The sequence below is a fragment of the Elgaria multicarinata genome, chromosome 2 (genome assembly GCF_023053635.1).
Source record: "Elgaria multicarinata webbii isolate HBS135686 ecotype San Diego chromosome 2, rElgMul1.1.pri, whole genome shotgun sequence".
Lineage (NCBI taxonomy): Eukaryota > Metazoa > Chordata > Lepidosauria > Squamata > Anguidae > Elgaria > Elgaria multicarinata.
Genome location: NC_086172.1, coordinates 52,743,998 through 52,749,193, shown reverse-complemented (window position 1 = coordinate 52,749,193; position 5,196 = coordinate 52,743,998). Strand labels below are relative to the sequence as shown.

The 5,196-nt window shown below is 44.4% G+C and overlaps 1 long non-coding RNA gene across 1 annotated transcript in view; it reads right to left on the bottom strand.

Moving 5' to 3' along the window:
• LOC134392314 (uncharacterized) overlaps positions 1-5,196 on the bottom strand; it is a 401,291-nt gene that overhangs the window by 237,865 nt on the left and 158,230 nt on the right. The gene's annotated exons all lie outside the window — the stretch shown is intronic.

Here is a 5,196-nt window from a genome sequence, read left to right as displayed (position 1 = left end):
CGGCCCCGCCCCTCTCCGCTCCACTTCCTCTTCCGCCTGCCAACGTCGTCAGGAAGGACCCTGCCCCGCCCTCTCGGGCCGTTTTCCCTAACCAGGAGCCTGTGTCGGCCGCGCGATGGAAGGCGCGGGAGAGCGGCACCTCCGACCGGAAGGCGAAATTAAAAACTGACCTGTTATTTATTTCGGCAGCGCCGTGATTACGGCCGCTGCTGAAGGGAGAAAACTGCGGAGGACGCGACGGGCATTTTGATAGACACCTAGCTCGGAGGTCCTCGAAGGGAGATGCGCATAGAGATAGGAAAAGGGTAGAGTCATACACCGCAGAGTTACTCGGTCTACTCTTAACTTCCTAGTCATAATAATAAAGTTCTTTCATCGTAGAAATGCCAAGGTCTAGTGCAGTGGTTCCCAATTAGCTAAGTATTGCGGACCCCTTGCTTTTCAAATGCCAAGCCAAGGACCCCCTACTTTTGAAAAATTTGTTATCTCTATGATAGTTACCTGTGCGAAGCAAATTTTTTGGGTAAAAATAAGGGGTAGCCCCTAATAAGCAACGGATTCTAGGTATATTAAAAAACAGACCATAAAATCTGTGATAGTTGTGATATTAACACGCAAAAATGACAATGATTTCTTTAGGAATATAATGACGAATTTAATTTTACTAACATCTAGTTTACAATCGAACAAATTATGACATGTCTAGCAGCTACTAAACCTAAATGTGATGGGAGAAATCATGCCCCTTTTTGTTCCGAACAATCCCTTCCACATCTGGTTCAATATTTCCTACTTTTAATCTCAAATCTGGATCAACATCGAGCCGATTCTATGCTTGTTCTTCATATAACAAAATGTTGAAAATGTAGTTCACAAAGATATGTGGAACAAAAGGGAACTAGGTGTTTCAAAGCTTTTTCACCTAACTTCTTATAATCAGGAAAAACCTTCACCCAGAATTGGTCCAGTCTATATTGTTTGAAAAATGATTTTAATGAACCATCACAAGTCACGTCAACAAGTGCATCTTGCTCTTCCGCAGATAGAGTTGTTAGTTGTACATTACCACATTCAAAAGGATTCCTTATCCATGAGTTTTCAGGATTAGGTGCAGGGAAGTAATCTCTGAAGCTAGTCACTAAATCACACAGGTGCTTTCGCTTGACGTCACCGTCAAAGCAAACGGAGCGGGGAGATGGCGTATTTTCTTTTATTAAAATGCAGACCTTGCAGAGCTAATACATGAATGGTGCCACGGACCCCCTGGGTGGGTTACATGGACCCCCTGGGGTCCGTGGACCACCAATTGGGAACCACTGGTCTAGAGCAACACTACTCTGTGCCAATAGAGAATCATGGTCGGTACTGGCTTTCAATTTTTGCCAGGGAATAGTCGTATCCCCCTATCCCCCCCCCCTAAAGAGTCCTCCAGGCACTCTTGAATGAAACGGATTATCTAGATCCATTTCAATCGGGTTTCAGGCCTGGTTTTGGAACGGAAACTGCCTTGGTCGCCCTGTGGGATGACCTCTGTCGGGAGAGAGACAGGGGGAGTGCGACCCTGTTGGTTCTCCTGGACCTCTCAGCGGCCTTCGATACCATCGACCATGGTATCCTTCTGGATAGGTTGTCTGAACTGGGAGTTGGAGGTACTGCGTTGCAGTGGTTCCGCTCCTACTTGGATGGCCGATTCCAGAAGGTGGTGCTGGGGGATTATTGCTCTGTGCCGTGGCTCCTAAGCCATGGGGTTCCGCAGGGCTCTATTTTATCCCCTATGCTGTTTAACATATACATGAAGCCGCTGGGGGAGGTTATCCGGAGATGTGGACTGAGGTGTCATCAATATGCGGATGACACCCAGCTCTACCTTTCCTTTTCACCAAACCCAGGTGAGGCAGTGACTGTTCTGAACCAGTGCCTGGGCATGGTAATGGACTGGATGAGGGCTAACAAACTGAGACTCAATCCAGACAAGACGGAGGTACTGTTAGCGGGTGGTTCATTTGTCCGGCGAGGTGATGTTTGCCCTGTCCTGGACGGGGTTGCACTCTCCCTAAAGGATCGGGTCCGTAGTTTGGGGGTGCTCTTCGATCCAGAACTGTCACTTGAGGCACAGGTGAACTCAGTGGCAAAGAGCACCTTTTATCAGCTTAGGCTGATATACCAACTGCGCCCTTATCTGGACAGTGATAGCCTAGCTACAGTTATCCATGCTCTGATAACCTCTCGTTTGGATTACTGCAATGCGTTATACGTGGGGCTGCCTTTGAAAACGGTCCGGAAGCTTCAGCTGGTACAAAACAGGGCAGCCCGTTTACTAACAGGGACTGGCTGGCGAGATCACATTACGCCAGTCCTTTTACAACTTCATTGGCTGCCAGTCCAGGTCCGGGCCCGATTCAAAGTGCTGGTATTGATATTTAAAGCCCTAAACGGTTTGGGGCCAGGTTATTTGAAGGAACGCCTCCTCCCATATGTACCTACCCGGACCTTAAGATCATCTACAGGGGCCCTTCTCCGTGAGCCCCTGCCAAAGGAAGTGAGGCAGGTGGCTACTAGGAGGAGGGCTTTCTCCGCTGTGGCACCCCGGTTGTGGAATGAGCTCCCCAGAGAGGTCCGCCTGGCGCCTACACTGTACTCCTTTCGTCGCCAGCTGAAGACCTTTTTATTCACTCAGTATTTTAACACTTAATTTTAACTTAAATTTAAATTATACTGTTTTAACTCTGTATTTTAACCTTATATCAATTTTGCTGCGTGGTTTTATCCTGGTTGTGCTTTTTATATTGTATTTTGTATTTGTATTTTTAACTTGTTGGTTGTTTTATGATGATTTTAATTTTTGTGAACCGCCCAGAGAGCTTCGGCTATTGGGCGGTATAAAAATGTAATAAATAAATAAATAAATAAATAAAATTATTTGTGAGTCTAACACTGAGCTGAAGTCAATAGCAGTTTGCACATGCATCGTTATGTATTAATTTTAAAACATGTGCCTCTGAGTATGTGCAGTGTTTGTTTTCCCTCGTTGTTGTACTTCCCCCCCATTCCAATTTCCCTAAATCTTGCTAAACTGAAGATTAGGTGTTCCTGACAATGGCAAGTTCCTTGACACCTTAGAACTCATTGCTAAATCTGATCCTTCCCTTGCAGCAGTTTTGGAAAAGCAGGGAAATCCAGTCCCTGGGAACACTTCCCATCTGTCTTCAACCAGAAATTGTGCCACCCACGGGACAGAAAGTTCTCAGTGCTATATGCTCAAAAACAATAGGTGCCACGTACTAATCTATAGTGGTGGACTGTTTTTCTGACATGTTGACTGGCTGAGCATCATTTTGTGCTATGTAAATTCTGGAGTTGAGGGGGCAGAGTGATTTATAGACATTGAGGAGCTACATGTTCACACTGAACTGTCCTTTACTGATCAGGTTCTTTGCAAGATTGAAGAAACAGGTGTAGCCATTCAAAATGCTTGTGAAAAATCCCATGACAGTGCTGCTAACAGAGCCCAGAAAGTGAGTGAATCAAGGTATGGACTACATGCTGTGTGCAGCACATTCTCTGAACTTTGTGTCAATGCCGCTGAAATTTGCCAGGCTGCAGCTGATTTCTTCAGTTTTGTGCAGTCATACATTTTTGGTGCATCATCTACTAAAAGATTGGATGGTGGGCAGTCTGCAAAGGTCTAATAGCTGATGAGAGTGTGGCCTGGCATGCTGAAGAGCCTGAGTGGTATGCAACCAAAGTTCTGCACTATAATTATCTATGCATGTATTGCAAGCATGGATGACAGAACGGAAGAGCAGATAACACAAAATGATGCAAGGGCAGTAGTAAAAAAGGTGAAGCTAGATAACGCCTTTATGACTGTACTGTGGGACAGCATACTTAAAAGATTAAATGTGATGAGTATCAAGCTACAAAAAGAAAGTCCAGATATTTGTGCAGTTGCTGAGCTTCTGGAATCCCTTGCTGCCTACGTTGCTGCTTTGTGTGATTGCTTTTACAGTTTTGAACAACAAGCACTTGGTCTTACTGATGTGGTAGAAAGTGGCTTCCGAAGCTAAAGAACTAAACACTTCCACAAACTCAGGGCTGATGATAAAAGGTGGGACAATGGAATTGTCTTTGAGGGTCCTTTTGTGTTCGGAGTAGAATCATTCCTTACCTCCAGTTGTAGGAAAGTTATCTGCTTGCTTAATTTTATGTCTTGGTACTCTGAAAAGTGTGCCACTCAAGTTTGGATTCCTTAGCAATTTCATTGAGAGGTCAAGTGAAACATCTTCACTGCTGCTGCAAATGTAGAAGAATGTTATCCAAAAGATCTTGTTGAATCGTTTTCTGAAGAATTTCTTCAGTTTAAGAGCTTTGTGAAACAAAAAGAAGGGCTATAGCTTAGGGGTCAAGTGCATATTTTACATGCAGAAAGTCCCAAATTCAATCCCTCGCATCTCCAGGTTGAGCTGGGAAAGAAGCCTGCTGAAATTCCAGAGAGCCAGTGACAGTCAGTGGGCCTGTTCAGGCATCAAGCTAAGCAAGGATGGTTAGCGTTTTGACTGAGCATGTCATGATGAGGGAAGAGAGCCACAACTATGATAGCTACTTTAATCACCCTCTGCAGTGGGGTTAAGGGGCCCTGGGATGGCTCACCATGTCGTCTGTCAGGCATCCCATGGTTAGAAATTATCATTCCACACAAAAAATGTAGTGACTGCAGAGATAGTGATAATCACCACCCCATTCTCCTCTTCCAGTGTAAGCTGATCTCTGCTGACCACCAGTCTGGATCCAATCCTATGTTTTGGGGAACATTGCAGACAAGCCAAATGTTATTTGTATCTTCTCCAAAATGCCAAGAAATTACTTCTAAATGTATGCTCAATGTATGGCCTGAAAGGACTCTCAGACACATACTTGGGTAATAATCTACATTCCCTGAAATCAGTTGTGTTCTGTCCCATTTTCCAGAACTTACTAAATTCTGTGACCATCTTGATAATGAAGGATTAGTAATATCACAATGTCTGCAGGCACACAACCTACACAGTTTTGTTTTGTCCCAAGTGTATATGATAAAATGTGCCAAAATTTAACCAACTCAGTTTTTACCACAGTACAAAAGATTCATCTCTCAAATGTTATTCCAAGGATTCAAATGGTGACTTCTGTTGCACATATTGGCTTCCTTGTACGCAT